This window comes from Anser cygnoides, chromosome 2 (assembly GCF_040182565.1).
Source record: "Anser cygnoides isolate HZ-2024a breed goose chromosome 2, Taihu_goose_T2T_genome, whole genome shotgun sequence".
NCBI classification, from domain to species: Eukaryota; Metazoa; Chordata; class Aves; order Anseriformes; family Anatidae; genus Anser; species Anser cygnoides.
Genome location: NC_089874.1, coordinates 155,978,271 through 155,997,862, shown reverse-complemented (window position 1 = coordinate 155,997,862; position 19,592 = coordinate 155,978,271). Strand labels below are relative to the sequence as shown.

General features: G+C 38.8%; 1 long non-coding RNA gene across 2 annotated transcripts; it reads left to right on the top strand.

Annotated features, from left to right (window-relative positions):
* The first annotated feature begins 725 nt into the window (after positions 1-725).
* Positions 726-19,382, top strand: LOC106043258 (uncharacterized). 2 transcript variants are annotated; one of them, XR_010828824.1, is made up of 6 exons: positions 727-1,045; positions 6,319-6,437; positions 8,116-8,150; positions 13,641-13,864; positions 17,594-17,701; positions 18,037-19,382. It is a non-coding gene; the product is annotated as an uncharacterized lncRNA (long non-coding RNA). The 2 variants fall into 2 exon arrangements; XR_001211582.3 differs by having other exon boundaries at positions 726-1,045; positions 13,641-17,701.
* Positions 19,383-19,592: the final 210 nt, after the last annotated feature.

Here is a 19,592-nt window from a genome sequence, read left to right as displayed (position 1 = left end):
GGTGCTGAGTAAAATTTGATTTGCATGCCTGAGGGAATAATAAAAGAAACCTATTACGGAATGAAATGGACTGTAATCACACTGAGAGGATAGAGATTGTTCCTTGGGTGGGGAGGGAGAGAAGGCTACCGCCTTGTAAATGGCCTGTTGAAGAAGAAAGCACGATGTTATCCAAGAAACTACACGTGTCGATGTTTGAGGAATAACATACGGAACTGCTTCCCAGCAGAGACTTCCACTGCCTTCAGTTGGTGCCAATGTGCGCTGAGCAGATTTTTAAGGACACAGAGAGGGAGGCACTGTCGGACAGAGATGTTAACACTGGGACAGAAAGGAAAAACCATGCAGCCATTCTCATTGGAAATGTTTACTCAAAAGCAGAAGGTCAGCATCCAAGTCTGAGTTTTGCTTGCAGTTTGAATAGACCCTCAGTCTCCTGTTAGCTGCTGAAGTCTCTGTATTTAATCCTGTAGGCACAATGAGGAAACTCCCTTCTTCCATTGCTTGTTTCTTTCCTGGGAAATTCCTGCATGAAAGGAATAGCAGTCATTGCCCCACGTGAAATAAATCTGCGCTAGAACCGAGCATAATAAGCTGACACTGAAACAGAGGAGACCTTGGGCAACAGGATCAGAGCTGTCCCCATGGCCTACAAAGCTTCTGGAGTAGGGCTCCACATCTGCTCCCCTGGCCAGGATCCAGACTCAGTGCAAGCCAGACAAAGATTTCAATTACTGAAGGAGCAGCTGTTGCTCCAGAAGACATGGGTGAAGCCAATCCCTTCTCCACATGCTACTCAAACTGCGCAAAAAGCTGGCCTGCGGGCCAGCGGCACAGCTGTATGGTGTTACTTAGCTTTTCAAGGAAAGGACACCAGTTTAATTAAGGTCTGTGCTTGCAACAGGGGCCTGAACGGTGCCCAGTTCTCCTCCTTTCTGGGTCAACAGCAGCAGCACAAGCTTCTCATGTGTGCATGTACCTCGCCTCTAGCAGACTGGTCGCCGTTTCACTGCATCCCCTTCTGGCTCTGCTAACACTATTCTCAGTAAGTAACGTAGTGCTGAAAATTATGGATGCTTTCTGCAATCTTAAGAATATACAACAACATGTAAGCCCTGTAAGCTCGCTGTCACACAGGCTGTTCCTGTTAATAGAATTTTTGCATGGTTTTGTAGACAGGCGTGCTGAACTCTTAAAGGCTTTCTAATTCTTCTTCTTGTTCCTCCTACTGATAGTCCTGGTGCCAGTCCTTCTGCCAGCTTATTCTGCTGTGATATTACAAGGAATTTTCCCCCAAGACTGTGCAATATGCAAATGTAATTCTAATTGTATAGAGATCATTATTTTGGTTATATAACAATATACATTATATTCCCAGGCAAATGACTGATATTATAGGAGACGTCAAAAAAGCTAGTCACAAAAGAAGTTCAACAGCAAACATTAGAGAAGAATAAGCAATACCAAAGCAGATCCTTTGTGATTTGAAAATTTGAATTGTCCTTGTTTCCAGAATGCTACATAAGTGATTGCAGTTGACAGCCACACTTGTAGTGATGGGCGTAATGCCATTCATTGCTTTTATACTTGAATGACTTGGATACTACACAGTCTGTCAAGTCTAAATCTATTTAAGTCATGACAATTTATGTTACACTACAGTACATTACTTGTTTTGATCATAAGACTAAAACCATTCTTGCATGAAATAAACTGAAACTTTTGAAACAAGCAAACAAACCAACAAGCAAGTGGTGCTCTTTTTCAAGCAACTGACATTTTCCTGAGTGTGAAGATGACCAACTAACTATGAATCCAGAGGAGCAATGCAGAAGAGCAGACCTTCGTCTGTCTGTATCCTGAAGTGTTCAGATGAGTGCTGTCAAGCATAAGCAAAATCCTGCACACTAACTAATACAACTGGTGTGAGATCAGACCTGCAGACAGCAGGTTCCCTTTGAAGTAAAGTGCTTAATTTATTGCCTTTTGCCTGAATATGGTCACTGCAGTATTCAGTTTTCTATTTTTAAAGGTGGGAAGTAACTGAAAGATGTGTATAGCAGATGTCTGGGCTGCTTCTTTGAAATGCCAGCTGCCAGAGAAACAGGGATCACTCTCTTGGTTAGTCAGGGGAGAAATGGAAGAGAAAAAAGCATTTGCCAGAACTGCAAGACTTAACCCTAAATTCTGTGTGCAGCCATAAAATGAAATCCCAGCAAGACTAACTCTACTCTTCACCCATCCCAGACAGAAATATGTATAATTCTTCTCCTCTTACACCAGCTCTTAAAAAACAAAATAAACCTTTTCCTACCCCACCACAGGTTCCTCCTGCCCTGTGTGGACAAGGACACTTTCATTTCCATAAGACTGGGTGGATGTCCCTGTGGGCTCAGCCATGACTTTCTCACCCCTGCTGTTACATATTGGTCTGGTTGGAGATACTCTCTGCTCCTCGACGGCAGGTGCCTTGTGGTACGGATAGGTCTAACACCCTGGCCCTCACGATGTGGGTGCTGTGTGGAAGCATGTGGCCCTTCACAGCCGGTGAAGTATAAATGTTGTCTGAACCACTGATCGGTGGGATGTAGGAGGAGTAGAGTTGGCCTTCATCCTGCATGGTGGAGAACAACGTGGGCTTTGCACTGGGTGCAGCCTTGATATGGTTCTCTATGTGTTGTACTTCTAATGTGTTGTGCATCTTCTAATGAAAAGACAGAAAGTAGAAAATCCAACGGTAATCGATCGTTAATATGATCAGTAAGAATCTGCTATTCCTGTATATTCTGCTGTTCCAGTATATGTTGAGAGGCATTTTGTTTTCTTTAAAGGACTAATTTGGAGACAAATTCTCCATAAACTTTGAAAAGGAAAAAAAAAAAAAAAAGGCCTGATTCATTCCTTTATCAAAAAGTGTAAATAATTTCTTAATCTTTGTTTACAAGATAAGCTTTGACATATAACTTCATTATTGGAATGTCCCGTTACTCAGTTATTCTCAGACATGATTTAAGAAGCTTTAATAAAAAAAAAAAATAGAAAGCTTCACTTTTCTATGAGAAATACCCCTCTAATAATTTTCATATTTTCCCGATAATCTTTTTCTTCCTGTATTTTTTTAAAAATAAACAAATAAATATACTTAATCTTTTAAAATTTGGGATTGCAAGTTTGCCTGTCTTTCTCTCTCTATATTTTTTTTTCCTTTCTTGATTGCTGCTTTGTTTTTGTCTAGAGTATTCTCTTTGTCTCTCTGTTACAAATATGCTATTCCAGGCACAAAGAACTCTATGAAAAACCTGGTTATATGCTTAGCTTATAATAAAAATGTATAGCTAAAGATTTGGATGAATTTGGGAAAACTAATACATCCATGAAATTTCTTTGTTTAAATAGAAACCTGGATTCCTTGGCATGGCAGTGAGATCAGTGGCAAATCCTATTAGCTAGCAGGATATTGGGTTGGGGAGATGGGAGGAGAGGGGCTATGCTGTATGACTGCTTTTAACAACTGCAATGAAATGGAAGCACGAGCAAACAGCTGCAAGCTGATGAAAATTTGCAGGCCATGCTGAATGGAGAAGTGTTGAGAATACTCAGGGAGCCAGGAAATAAAGACAGGCACCTCCAAAAAGGCCATACTGAAGTCTTAAAAAAAAAAACAAACAAACAACAACAACAAAAAAAAACAGGAAGAGATTCAATTCTTAAAAATAAAATAAAATAAAATAAAATAAAATAAAATAAAATAAAATAAAATAAAATAAAATAAAATAAAATAAAATAAATAAAAAATAAAATAAAAATTCAACAGGACTACATATATAATCAAGGAGCAAAACCTGACAATGAAATCTTTTGCAAAAGGATTTAGGTGAGACTTAGAGAGCAGTGAGTTCAACATGAGTTTATAACATGACATGGTTGTTAAATACAAAAATCAAGAAGCAGCTGGCATTTTTTGTTCCATAAAGGCAACTTTTCACCTAAGGATATTGTTATCTACCTATCTACGCATTTTCTATTGAAAGGAGAAGAAATACTGTTCTGTGCAATACTACAGTGAAAGCATATTCAGTCTGCTTTTCTCATTATTGGAAAATGTGCTGAAAAATTACAGAGAGTTGAGAATAAAGTGCTGACAGTGGTTAAAGATGTGGAGGAGTGGCTTGTGAGAACGCTTACACACTCCTAAGGGGGTTCTTACACGATCTTGGTTTTCTTTGATGGCAAAGCTGCTCAAGACATTTGTTCAGTCCTCCTGGCCCCTGACTGCTCATTTTCTTTCTCCATGCAGCAGGTTCCTGCTCCCTCAGGTCTGCCAGTGCAACTGTTTTATGTCTGTTCTGTAAACCAGATCACTGAAAACTTGAATTTAGGAAAAAGAACAAAAAAAAAAAAAGTTTTCTTTTTTATAATAGACAGACGGTCTTTTCACTCAGCTGCATTTACTTCTCCATGGGCTCAGGACTAGTCCTAGAAATTGTTGTAGCAATACATCCAAAGGAGACCATTTATGGGATCATGTTCTGGGATTGCAGTCAAGAGCATAAGGAAAAAAAGACTCTTCTGAGAAAGATTTCACTGCTTAGGGAAATTTGGATGCTTTTTCTAGGTGTAGTGACCTCCTACTGATGTTCTTGTTGTATATGAAGGCAAAACCTAGAAGAGGCAAAGTATTTGGCAAAAACTGAAGAGCAAGGGTCATAATAGTCTACAGATGTGTGTATAGTACGAAAAAGAGATCGCCCTGATATAAACAAAAACCTTGAGATTAAAAACTATGAAGAAAATTGCACTTTGAATATCATTCAGCAAAGTCTGAAAGTGGACATGATCTGTCATGGAAAAGAACTATGAAATATTTGAAAATGGGCAAGGGAAGTCTCAACAAGAATTGTCTATAGAAAAGAATCAGGTTACAGAAATTAAGGATTCTATCTTTCCATGTTGGCCATGATGTTATATTTCCAAACAAAAATGTTTATTAAATGATTTGTTTTTGATTACAGATATTGCATTTTAGATGTTAGAAATACTTTAAAAGCATGAGTTTTGTTTTTTGTTTGTTTGTTTGTTTTGAATTGGTAAATTCTGTGCTTTTCTGCAGCAATAAAGAGTAAATTAAGTTGCTTTATGAAGGAGTGAAAAGTTCTCCCACATTTTAATATATATATATATATATTTTTAAAATTTGAGATTGACGTAGTGTTTTCTGAAACTGAAAGATAGAGATCTGGCAAAATCAGTGGAGAAACAACTCCGAAGAGTCAAATGAAAATGGAGGAAAGGAAACAAAAAAATCTAGATTTAAAAAAAATGAATGTAACTTTTTTTTGGATGATGCTTTCAAAATTGCTGAGGAGCCATCGATGAGAATTAAAGTATTATGAATATCCATTCATCACATTAAATAGAGTTCCAAAAGTATGAAAATAAATTCTTTGGAGTTTACATTTAAGCTATCTCCTGTTAGATTTGCCTCACAAATCTAGTTGGTAAAAAATGGCACATTTTATATTTGGGGTCACTATGAGCAGACCCATTAATGCCAGTGCCGCATAGCCCATGAAATAATGTAGCTTGTACGTAATGAAAACAAAAACCATGCACAGCCCATAAACACGGCAGTGGATGATATGGGAGAAAGGAGTGTTTATAATGAAGTGATAGAGTGGCTTCTCCTCTACAATCCCTCAGTCAATACAGGCACCACACAGGCATCACAGCTGCACAGACCGCTCTGCACTGCTTTGAAAGCAGTCTGCATTTTACGAGGCTGTTTACAGCAGCGGCTTAGAGCCAGGTTATTTTTACACTCCTTTCTCCACAAAAAAAATGCATGTGAGAACACGATGGACAATTTCATATGCATAGCTGAGTTAACACAACTGGGCTTTCTTTGGTGTTAATAAAGAGAGGAGGTTGGGGAAAGGAGGAATTTGTGGGACATGCCAGGCAGTTTTCAGTCATTAGCAAACAATTTCTCTTCTTCTACCCCTGTCTCCTACAGAAGATTGAAAACTAGGTTGAGCAAGGTACAAGGTATGGATATATGGTCCGTATATCAGTGGTTGTATTTCACACATGGCACGGCTAGTCCTCTGGGCATTTACTGGAGAAACCTCTACCCCCTTTCATAGGTTCCTCATCATTTTCAGGTGTTGAAGTATGGGCCCTGTAAGCCCAATGTTTTAAGAAGTAACAATTTCCACCTTTCTGTCTTACACCACACAAATGTGTAACAGTGCCCTTCTCTATTTTTAAGTGGATATTCTTGTAGCTCTTACACCACCAACTGCCCGTTTCCATCACCAGGTTGCTGACTTGTTCTCATGGGCACAGCTTGGCTTGTGTGGCTGCTTCAGCTGAAGACTCTCCAGGGATTTTTTGACCTCAGCATGGAAGAAAAGGCTGGACTACACAGCGAGCTTTGGGTGAGAACTGATGGTTGTAATGCTTATGAGATGCTAATACTGTCTAAAAGGCAAAGAACATTGCATTATTGTAAAAGCAGAAATGTGCTTGAACGGATACTGTTCACTGGTGTGTAGAGCATTTTCCAGCTCCTCTATTAAGAGTGACTAGAAGCATAGAGGACATTATGCTGTACGAGGATAGCAGAAGATTTACAAATTCACCATTACCTTGCATAGCTCAAGGAAAAAAAAAAAAAAAAGAGGATATTGATGTTTACTGATTATAATGCTACAAGTCTTTTTGTATACAGAGCCATACTGACTTTATACATGTTTAGCATCTGTTATGGCTGCAACCAAAATTTTACTGCTGTTCTCTTTGGAGGCAGACAAAAGAAGGAAGGTCAGGGGCAAACTTCCACCATAAAGAGTATCCTATAATAATCTGTACTGATTTACTTTTCCTTTGAAAATAAATATAATTAATGCATGGAAAGGTCTCTCTGAAGCATTACTAATGTCCTCCATGCTTTAAATATGCCAGCTTTATGAGTGAGATTTGCTTCACTTACTCAATTACACAATTTAAAAGTTTGGGGTCTATTTTACAAGTCACCTAGGTTCCTTCTGTCATCAGTAGAAAGTGCTTCCACGGTGTGAGTCACACCATTTTCTTTAAGCTATCTCTATATGGGATGAACTGTAGAGGAAATAATCTCTCTCTATTGCCCACTAAAAGATTGCTGTTGACTAGCTCGTATGACCGAAATTTGGAGGAGAGGAACTACGCTCCAAGTGTCTCTATAATGACTCACTGAGACAGTAAGAAAATAGACACATTTTCCTTTTGGCGGTTTTTAACCAACACTTTAAGCATTTTTTAAAATTCAAAACACAAATAAACAAAGAAAAAAAAAACAAAACTTGTAATAAACCACCAGTTTCCTGTTGAAAATAGGTTTTTGAGAAAAGCAGAAACTTTCTTCAAACATTTTTGTTTAGCTCCAAACTGAATAATTCATAGATGTAACCCATAATGTGTTTATAGAAATATTTGTGAGAATTAGAAGCTAATACTGCCATTCATTCGAGATAGTTCTATAACATGAAATTTGAAAATGATCAAACAGCAAGTTCTTGCATGAATGGTGAGCTTGTCTAAATTCAGTTCTGTAAATTTAATTGACTGTATCTTCTGCTGAGTGAAATGCTCTCCTGTAAATTTTAACTACTTCTGACTGAATGGAATATTCCTCTGTTGTCTTGAACCATGTAGAAGTACCTTGATAAAGGAAACTGGAAGAATTAACAGAGCTGATGAAAATATCTAGCATTTCCCACATATGCAAACAGACTATTGGTCAAAACACACCATTCATCTGGTTTGTGATTTGATTGTCAGATGAATCAAATTCTGTCCCTGCAAGAGATAGAAGAGGAAATTCTTCCCTTTCAGACAAGTGAGGAAGCAAAATTGTAGACTTGGAAAACTGGGCAGTGAATAGATGTAATCCCAACCATGTTCATGGAGTACCTCAAATTGGTATTTCACCAGGCACCTGTGTCACGAGAAATGTGGACACAAAAGCCCAGCAATAAGGAAATCAGAATTTGCACATCTCTGAATAATAAATGCTATCCACTTTTCCAGAACTAGGGGTATCTGAAGTCACCTCTGTTTTATTTCTTTCTGCAGGTAGCTGGCTGGAGGACCCATTTTCACACACAGAGGTATGACAGCTCTCTAAGTGCAGCAGCTCATAGACTTGTATTCTGTTTCTTCTATTTTTTCTTGCTTCATGCTGTAAGGCAAAACACTTACACATCTGTACAGCAGTAAGAAAGCACAGTAAAGTGCTTCCTGACATTCAGACAGAACTTCTTGTGTTCCAGTTTGTGTCCATTGCCTCTTGTACTGGCACTGAGAACAACTGAAGAGATCCTGGCTCTGTCCTCATTGCACCCTCCCTTCAGGAATTTATTTACATTGATAAGATCCTCCCTGAATCTACTCTTCTCCAGGCTAAAGAGTCCCAGCTACTTCAACCTTTCTTCATAGAAAAGGTGCTCCAGTCCTTTAATCATCTTAGTGGCCCTACATTGGACTATCTACAGTAGCCCCGTGTCTCTTGGGTACTGGGGAGCCCTAAGCTGGAGGTAGTACTCCAGATGTAGCCTCACCAGTACTGAGTAGTGGGGAAGGATCACCTTCCTTGATTTGCTGGCAATACTTTGGCTAATACAGTCCAGGATACCATTAGCCTTCTTTGCAGTGAGAGCACATTGCTGGCTTACATTCAACTTGATGTCAACTTTAACATCTTTTTCGGTGACATAGACAGTGGGATTGAGTGCACCGTCAGCAAGTCTGCAGATGACACTAAGGTGAGTACTGTGACAGTGAGTACATGACAGAGGGAAAGGATGCCCTTCCTTGACAGGCTTGAGAGATGGGCCCAGGCAAACTGCATTAAGTTCAACATGGCCAAGTGCAAGGCCCTGCATATGGACTGGAGCAATCCCAAGGACTAACACAGACTGGGCAGAGAATGGATTGAGAGTGGCCCTGAGTAAAAAAGACTCTGGGGGTTTGGTTGAAGAGAAAATCAATGTGAGCTGGCAATATGTACTTGCAGGCCAGAAAGCCAACCGTATCCTGGGCTGCATCAAAAGAAATGTGGCCAGAATCACAGCATCATCTAGGTTGGAAGAGACCTCCAAGATCACCTAGTCCAACCTCTGACCTAACACTAACAAGTCCTACACTAAACCATATCACTAAACTCTACATCTAAATGTCTTTTAAGACCTCCAGGGATGGTGACTCAACCACTTCCCTGGGCAGCCCATTCCAATGCCTAACAACCCTTTCAGTAAAGAAGTTCTTCCTAACATCCAACCTAAACCTCCCCTGGCGCAACTTTAGCCCATCCCCCCTCGTCCTGTCACCAGGCACGTAGGAGAACAGACCAACCCCCACCTCGCTACAGCCTCCTTTAAGGTAACTGTAGAGAGCGATAAGGTCGCCCCTGAGCCTCCTCTTCTCCAGGCTGAACAAGCCCAGCTCCCTCAGCCGCTCCTCGTAAGACTTGTTCTCCAGACCCCTCACCAGCTTCGTTGCCCTTCTCTGGACTCTCTCGAGCACCTCCATGTCCTTCTTGTAGCGAGGGGCCCAAAACCGAACACAGTACTCGAGGTGTGGCCTCACCAGAGCCAAGTACAGGGGGACAATCACTTCCTTAGACCTGCTGGCCACACTGCTTCTTATGCAAGCCAGGATGCTGTTGGCCTTCTGGGCCACCCGAGCACACTGCTAGCTCATATTCAGCTGACTATCAACCAATACTCCCAGGTCCCTCTCGGCCAGGCAGCTTTCCAACCACTCATCTCCCAGCCTGTAGCGCTGCTTGGGGTTGTTGCGCCCCAGGTGCAGGACCCGGCACCTGGCCTTGGTCGAGGGAAGTAATTGTCCCCCTCTACTCTGCTCTTGTGAGACCCTACCTGCAGTACTATATTCAGGTATGGAATAAGAAAGACAGATGTGTTAGAGTGGGTTCAGAGGAGGGACATGAAGATGATCAAAGCAATGGAGTACCTCTCCTATGAAGACAGGCATAGGAAAAAGAGGCTCCCTAAAGGGAGTCCACAGAAAAGCTGGAGAGGGATTCTTTATCAGAGTGTAATGATAGAACAAGGCATAATGGTTTTAAAAAGAAAGAGGTTAGATTTAGGTTAGATATCAGGAACAAATTCTTTATTCATAGGGTGGTGAGGCACTGGCACAGGTTGCCCAGAGAAGCTGTGGATGCCCCATCCCTGGAAGTGTTCAAGGCCAGGCTGGATGGGGCTTTAAGCAACCTGGTGTGGTGGGAGGTGTCCCTGCCCATGGCAGGGAGGTTGAAACTAGATGATCTTTAAGTTTCCTTCCAACTCAAACCATTCTATGATGATTCTATGATTGTATGTCAACTAGGACCCCGAGGGTATTTTCTTCAAAGCTACTTTCCAGCTGGGTGGCCCTCAGCATGCCCTGGTACCTGGGGTTTTTCCTCCCCAGATGCATAACTTTGCACTTCTTGTTGAATTCCGTGAGTTTTCTGTCAGCCCATTTCTCTAGCCTGTCCGAGCCCATCTGAATGGCTGCACGATCCTCTGGCATATTGGCCACTCCTCACAATTCTTTGTCATCTGCATACCTGACAAGGGTACACTCTGTCTCATCATCCAAATCATTAATGAGGATATTAATCTCCCATCTTCTGTGGAAAGGGTTGTTTCTGACTTGTTCCCCTAAACTAAGGCTGTTCAGCAATTTTCAAACAATTTGTGTTTATATCAAAAACACACTTTTTGGGAACTACATTGGTTTCAATGGAACATTTTTTTGGGAAAAAAAAAAATATCTCTGTAATCTAGGACAAGACGTGGTTATATCAGAAATTAATCAGAGACTAGATATGATTCTTAAAACATCTTTCTACAATAATCCTATCATGAGAAAATCCTTTTCCTCCTCCAAAGCAGGCAGACCAGACTTCAATGCAGTAACAAGCGTTAGCCAAATTCCCTGTTTTCTGGCTGCTACTGAGAACCTCTCCTTCTTTCAGAGAACTTTAAAAGATTGTAAGTCTGGACTATTTCTTGATCAGCACTAACAAATCATTCAAAAGACAGGTAGGTGCAAGTGAGTGCAGGCTCCAGACCATGTGAGCTCTTCAATAAATTCATCTTTACCCAAGGACAGCTCTCATTTATATCTGGTGTGGGCTGAACTTGCATACTCAGACAATACTTTGTCCTTAACTTTCCCTTAAATATCCTCTCAGAAAACAACTTTCCTTTCCTACTCATAATAGCAAAATAGAAATAAATTTGGGAAAGGATAGCATGGCACCACATTTGACAGAGCCATGAATCACACTGCTTAGATGAATGGTTATCCAAAGCCATTAAAAGTGCTTCCATACCCCAGCACAATGCATTGTTTAGAAAGAGTCATACTGGGCTTAGGTCTGCTCTCTGTTTCACTTATTTCATAATGAGCTTTAGCAGAAGTTACTTTTGATTTATATTGGATCAGGGTCAGACTGGGAACTTTTCTATCCCTCCATAGTGTTAGCTTCATCTCATAAATAACTTCAGCACCCAAAACTACAGGAGAGAAGGATCCAAGCACAGTTACTACAGTATAACCCTAAAATGCAAAGCTGCTCAAGGCAAACTGACAATTATTTTTAAAAGTATACTCTTGAAAAATCATGATTTCCCCCCATAAAAAGCAGTCGGGGAACAAAAAAAAAAAAAAAAAAAAAAAAAAAAAAGAACAGCAACAACAAAAACAACAAATTATCATTGATGCTTAAAACAGTTTTGATTTTTTTTTAATTTAAAATTAGTTATAGAATTTCAGTATCCAGTGAGATATAGCTCTATCTGTCATAGACCTCAGGCAAATAAACTTCAAATTGACAGTCATAATGTTTGAGTTACATCTCCTTTGGAAATTTATTATTCACAGTGAAAATCTGATCTGAGACAACAGTCAAGCACTTGAAATGCAACAATTCATCAGGTGTGTGATTTTTAAAGGGAAATTTGGGAAATATTTGTTCTTTGAGGCAGAAAATATCTGTAGAAGAGTTTAAACACATATAGGCAATGATGGTGGAATTCAAGTGAAAATTAGAGAAACCTGTTGGCTTGAGGAAGTAATTCACTTGAACAGATTCTTCATTCATTACGTTGAAGAGCATTGTGTAATGATTTGGACTCTTTCTAAATCTATCAACACCAGATATTTCAGCCATAAACTAAACAACTTTCTAATGAGTACTGACACACACGATGCTGTATTAAATTACTTCCAAAGCAACTTAGGTTCAGAAAGCCTTGCTAGGAAACAATCAAATAACAGGCTAACAACACAGTTGCTTTCCATTGGCTTTGTACCAGGATGGGGGCACAGTTCTTTTAAAGTGTTGTGAGCCCATGGGCTATACTATTATTGCAACATAGTAATAGAAGTGATAGTCTTAAGTGACAGGAAGCAAGGACATTATCAAGGTTAAAAAGGGGACTTTAGAGACGCTGAGAATAAAAAATAATAATAATAAAAAACCACCACTGTGTAGCATGAAGAATTCTATTTCTGCCCTCTTTCACAGTTGTTGTAAAGGCTACTATGCATCCTTAAGGAATAATGAAATATAAAGATTTATTTTGACCACTGTACTTTATAAAGAAAATATAAGCCATAGAAATGGATCCTTTCTTGGAGGGTAGAAAAAGCTACATGCACAGAAGTGAGTTCAGGCTCAGAAGCAGACAGTGTTTAGTTCCAATTATACTTACTCTGAAATCTTTTTCATCCATTTGTACATCCACTTGGTAATGAAATATAAGAAGTTGTTTAAACCATTCGAATTAAAAGAAAACTGTTCAGTTGTGAACACTGCAGGCTATATGGAGTATCTGGGTCTAAAGACCAACCCTGGAATATAAAATAAGTAGGACCAATTCAGTAAAGGCTTATGAGTCCAGATTTCAGGAATTCAGTGCACAGAGATCATTAGCCCTGTTATGTCTTCTTAAACAGACAGCTTCATTGCTACTTTTAGCTAAATTAACAAGTTAACAGTGTTAGCTCTTTTTAAATAGGTTGAGTACCCACTGGGAGGGATAATAACCAGATCTGGTTAACTTTAGTTTATTTGCACTTTATCTGCACTGTATGTGTAGCATCACCAACGAGGCTGACATCTTACAAAACATTAAAAATGATTCACCATCTTCCCAAGAAAACAATCTCAGAAAAGAGTATTTTGCCAAATATAAAATTTCCATGACTCTTATTTGGACTTCTTATGAAATTTACGTAACAAAGAAACCCTTGAGTTTTCAAAAGCGTTTTGAGTCCCCTGTTTCAAATTTATTTTGAGCACACAAACAAATGGAGTAATAGTTCCTGTTTGAAGCACTCTTTGTATATGTGCTTTCATGGATTATATATTATATCATATATATATATATATATATTCTGTGGTTCAAACAGGAAAACAAAAAGTGACGAGTATGAGGAAAGAAAACTATGTTTCAATATTTTATGAATTCTCCATAAATAATAAATTTTTGAAATGATTTTCTATGAAATATAATATTTGTTGTCTTCTTTAGAATGCAGACTATTTAATAATACAGGCTCATTGTTCTAATTTTTTACAGGTCAACTTTGATACACTTGAGAAGAATCTGGTCCACTTATTTGATTTCACATTGATCTATACCCAGAGGATTGATTTATGATTGTGTAGACATGATTTGGCCCAGAGCAAGAGCAGGATGTTAGCAGCATTTCTTCAACCTACTTCTCTCCATTACACAGAAGAAAAGAGCTTTTAGTGCTCACAAATAAATCAATTGGAGCAATTTTCTTAAACATTTATAAGGTGACTAGTTAGACTGTTTTTCGTTCCCTGTAGGTTGTGAGTTATCATATTGTTTCCAGGAGATTATGACTAGGATCAATCATCAGATTGTTCAATCTGAGTAATTAAACCTCAATTCACTCACCTCAGAGAATACCCTCAAAGTAGTTATATGAGAGCATTTCAACCCTTCAGTTACTAAAAGGTAAGTATGGAAAGTGCTGAAGGAGTCAGCGTCATAGAATCCTAGAATGGCTTGGGATGGAAGGGACCTTAAAGATCATCTAATTCCAACCCCTCTGCCATGTGCAGGGAACCCACCCATTAGATCAGGTTGCCCAGGGCCCATCCAACCCATCCTTAAACACTTTCAGGGATGAGGCATCCACAGCTTCTCTGGGCAACCTGTTCCACCACCACCACCAGTGGCTGCTGCAGATTGTTGTATCTGGCATATTCCTACATTATCCCAGCAAACAAACTGGACAGGTATCTGCAGAGAAACATTAAAATGTTTTATATCTATTCAGTCAGGACTGTTTAATTCTTCCTGACATGAAATCTGATGAAAAGAGTCTGAAGTATCCAACTGGGTATCTGATATCATGAGTAACTTATATGACAGTGCTCTGACTTAACCAGACCCATGCCCTTCGTTTTTATCTTTCCCAGCTCCCACAGGCTACCAGCTAAAAGACCAAAGCATGAGATCAGATATCCTAGATACTAGACTTGTTCCCCCTCCCACTTTGTTGATGACAGCTGTGATCATTCACACTTTATAAAGGACTGGGAATGTCTCTTAAAACTCTCACTTTAGCCACAGATCCTAAGGAACTAAGCTTCTGAATGCAATAAAAAGTAGACATGAGCCCACTCAGTGAGTGGCCAACACAAACAGAGTCATCCTGGCTGAACATACAATGTCCTGTTCTGTTCCCAACACTGGGAACATTTCTGGGCCTCAGATGATGATTGCAGCAATAAATATTCCAGAAGAAATTCAGCCTCATTAAAATCAGTGAATCAAATGTGTGTCGAGGGTTAAGTCAATAGGGTAATACAGGGATGTGTTTGGCTGGTATCTAGCAAGATGGCTGAATCTTTTTTCTTTCTTTTTTTTTTTCTTCCAAAAATGGCACCCTACAGTCATAAATTCAGCTACACTTTCTGAATTCATATTATGCTACAGCCTAGTCTCTAATCATTGATGTAACAGTCTCCTTTGCAAAATAGGCCTGAGAGCAAACTAGAGGTTTTGTAGTTATGCTTAGGAGTTTTCACCAGCTGCAAACCCATTCTTCAGTGCAACAACCTAATATTTTATTATCTGCGATAACAATACCCATCCTGCTTTCATTTCCCTTCTGGTTACTGGATTTAATCTTCATCTAAGGGAAATGAGAGCAAATGAACCTGCCCTCAAATTTATTTTATCGCTTGAATGCAGCAGATCTTAGCAAATTGTTTGGATCCAGACATCTCCAAAATGCCTCTTCCCCCATACTGTCAGACTAGGTTCTGCTCCTTCAAATCAGTGTTGCTGCCTCATATTTGGGTGTGCTGTGTTCGTTCTTCCCTAAAACTAAGACCTCTTTATATTATAACATCTGTTTATTGGACACAAGTAATTCAGAGATTACAGCTTTCTGTTTTTGCCTTTTTCTTTATGGTTTTTAATCTCTCCATATAGGATGAAAAAATGGCTACAGTATGCTGGTAGAAAAATAAAATCAATCTATCTCTGCTTAATAATTTACTCTTTGACCGGAAAATAGCTCATCCAGCTTTTTCAGTTTAAGTTCATGAGTGCACCCTGAGCATGACTGCTGTTATCAAAGCTGTCCTCATGATAGTCCTTTTTCTCATACCTACATGTGGCTACCACTCCAGAAGAGGTGAGCCTAGGAAGAAAGGAAGAGTCAACCACTAGGTTTGTGTTTAAAGATGTGTTATGAGTAATATGAAAATATTTGGTGAAGCCCAAATTCAATTATTTGTTATTGAAAAGCAATCATATGTCATGTTCATGGAAAGCCATGCACTGACAGCCCTGGAAAAAAATACAACTCACAGAAAGGCAGCATAGTTGGCAGGAGGATTCTTTATAGCATCTCAGCAATGACCTGTAAATTCGTGAAAACATAGTGTCCAAATCCACTCAATCACTAACCCTTCCACAGAGCTCCCCTACAAGGGTCTTAGGCAAGAGCTTTGGTGACATGGACACTTGAGAAGGGAAATTTTGGTGAACTCTGGAACAAAATTTTTCTCTCACCTGGTTCAGCTCACAGTTATCTTCTTTACCACATGGCCCTCATGAAATTTTCACTGTCTTGCTGCTTGTGTCATTGAGAATGAAATAAATATACAAAATCTCTTGAGTCTTCTCCTGCTTCATTTCTGCAGTGAAACAGCTTCAGTATCATCACAAAAACAGCTAAATATACTGTCATAATTTGGTCTTACTGGTTAGGTCATTAAAATCCTAATGGAACCTTTATTCAATGTAAATAAATATTTTTATACTTAATGTCTGAAAATGGAGTAACTTGCATGCTTACAGGGTTTTGTGGCTTGTTTCATTAACAGTTGAGAGATTCTGGGAATTTTCATCTAAATGTCTCACAAGAACAAACCAAATGACTAGAATGATAAAGTTTCTTTGGTCATAAAATTGTATTTATTGCAGGAAAGTGTGTTGAAGAAAGGCTCTAAAATGCAGTTTTTATAGAATTCAACTGTGCTCTGACTTTCTTTAGTATTTTTTTCATTACTTTTTGAAAAATGCACATAACCATTTTTTGTGATTTTTGTCTTTTATGAAATCATTAATAGAAACTGTTAGTTTCAAGGTTGCAAATATACTGCAAATGTCAGGTCATAAATCATGGAAAAGATACTCCTGGAAGCAATGTTAAGGCAAATGCAGAACAAGAAGGTGATCTGAGACAGCCAGCACAGCTTTCCCAAGGACAAATTGTGCCTGACCAGTCTGGTGGCTTTCTGTGATGGAGTGACCGCACCAGTTGACAAGGAAACACCGAGCAATGACATCTACCTAGACTTCTGTAAAACCTTTGATATGGTTCCACATGACATCCTAATCTCTAAATTGGAGAGAGATGGATTTGAAGGATGGACCATTCAGTGGATAAGGACTGGCTTGAAGGTCACACCCAGAGAGCGGTGGTCAATGGCTCCATGTCCAGGTGGAGGCCGGTGACAAGTGGTGTCCCTCAGGGGTCTGTCCTGGGACCACCAGGGTAGTGAGGCACTGGACCAGGTTGCCCAGAGAGGTTGTCGATGCCCCATGCCTGGAGGTGTTCAAGGCCAGGTTGGATGAAGTCCTGGGCAACCTGAGCTAATGGGTGGCATCCCTGCCTATGGCAGGGGGTTGGAGTTATATAATCTTCAAGGTCCCTTCCAACCCAAGTGATTCTATGATTCTATGATAAATCCTGGCATATTTGGTCAGGAGGCAAACAAACTGGTAACTGTTACTGTCATCTGTTTTTAGAAAATAGCAGGACAAATTTCACAAAAAGTCAGAAGATATCACAGATATGATCTTACCTTTGGGGGAAAAAATACTATTTTGGAAAACTCCTAGCTAAGAAAATTAATATATGTAGGGACATTTTATTCAGGATGCTTCAGAAGGGCTTCTGCATAATGGATATTATTGCTAGCTATAAAAACAAATCATAAAACTGCTTCTTTTCCTTCATCTCTCCTTATTACCTGCAGTGCAATCTACGCTGCAATGTGCAGCTGGCTCAGGAGAAATGAGTTTTGGCGCTGGAAGCAACCAAACAGAAGCTGAGACCCCAGTGCAGGCTTATTTCTTGGAGCAGTGTAAGCATATAAAAGCCTTGTTAAAAATAATCTGGTTTTGAAGCATTTAAGTCTTTACCATTAGAACATTGTGAGGAAGGGCTGTTCATGAAAATATTGTTTTCTTTCATCAAGTTATATCTCTTCACAGACTTGGGAAGCTTGGTGATCTTTAATAATTAGGCTTTTCTGAGCTGTGCCCTTGAAATTGATGTATATCTTCATATTCTATTATTTAACTTAAGCTAATTTTTAATGTACATAGATTACAGTCATACAATGCTATTAATGTTTACTCATGTAACATCTTCAGGAGTAAATATGGCTATTAATTTGGTAACTTTTCTTGGTTACAGGCACAACCTCACAGAAGAAAGCTTCTGACAGAAAGAAAAAAAATATTATCATCTGTCAGGGTTATTTATGTAAAATTGTAAAGAAGGAAGTTTAAAAATAGTTATGGAGAGAATAAAGGTATTTGACCTATTTGAAACAGACTTTCACCTTCTATAAGCCCCTGAGAAAACTGAAGAGAAACCTCAGAAAAGTGGGTTAAGTAAAAAAGACATTCTGAGAAATTCCTACCACAAAGGCAAAAGATTAATTTCACCTCTAATGCATATGTGCTATTAATTCACCTCAAATTGTTAATAAGGTGAGTTAGGGAAGTGTTCTACCAATAAGCGGGTCACAACAATTAATTTCAAACGTGGCAAAGCCCCCCAAAAAGAAGTTTCTCTCTCTCCATGATGGTACAGAAAATAGGTTACAGAAGAGTCTAAAGGTGCCCTTTGCTTCCTCCTGAATTTTACCTCGTTATCACAGCCTCAGATCTCTGCTCAGCCCAACTCCAGACATAAGATAGGTAAGAAAATAATCTCACACAGAAATCTGGAGGAAATATGCTGCACAGATAGAATACAGTATTTGTAATATATTTCTGAAAAGACAACATAAGATTGGACAGAAATTTTAAATATGTTTTTCTTGTAACTAGTTGAAATACTATTTTGTTGGAAGATAATGGAGTCTCTGGTTAAACACCACCTCTAATGTTTTTAAATTATGTTTTCCTTTAAAAGGAAGTAGTATAATATTGGAAATAAGAGCAACAGCAATAAATTATTTAGTATAGTTTTTAGATCTGTGGCAATCTTAGGATGCCTTATTTTCGGTGCAACCGACTTGAATATTATTTCAATTTTCCAGATTACTACAGTGACTTAATTATCATAGTAATTACTTACTTTTGCCATTTATTAATAATGAAATTATCCATGCTAAGCATGGGAGGCCTAGTATGCTCATTTGTAAAATAATTTTTGTACCTTGCAAATTGTTTCAATTCTTTACAATAGACCACGTCATAAAATATGGACCATTTTTACTGGGGGAATGCTCTTTGAAAGCCCTCCCCACAAGGCAATGCAGAAAAAAAATTAGAAACTAAGGTTCATAGTATCTATTGTCCATTCACTACTTTTCTCTTTTCTGCCTTTTTTCCCCTCTATTCTATATGAAGACAATACAGTCAAGACTAGTGATTTAGGACATTTTTGGCTGTCTTTAATTGCAATTTCCTTACACATCTGTCAGGGAATCTTATATGAGAGAAATAGAAGAATTCATTGCACCTGGCAAAGGCTTTCCAGCATCATTTAGAAGATATAATTGTACGTGACTTTTCCTGTGCATTAGGGATCTTCAGCCCTGTAGGTAGTTTTCCTGGAATAAATACTGTTGGATTAGGTAGTCTATCCAATATGCAGTTTTGCTGGAAAAAATAAAAATAAAAAAGATTTTCTGCTTTATACTCTGTATAGAAAATGAACTGGTTTTGCTTGTTGTATTGCATTTCTTCCACTTGAACACTGAAATAAAGCTAGTTTTTCTTTCTGAAGCATTTATTGTT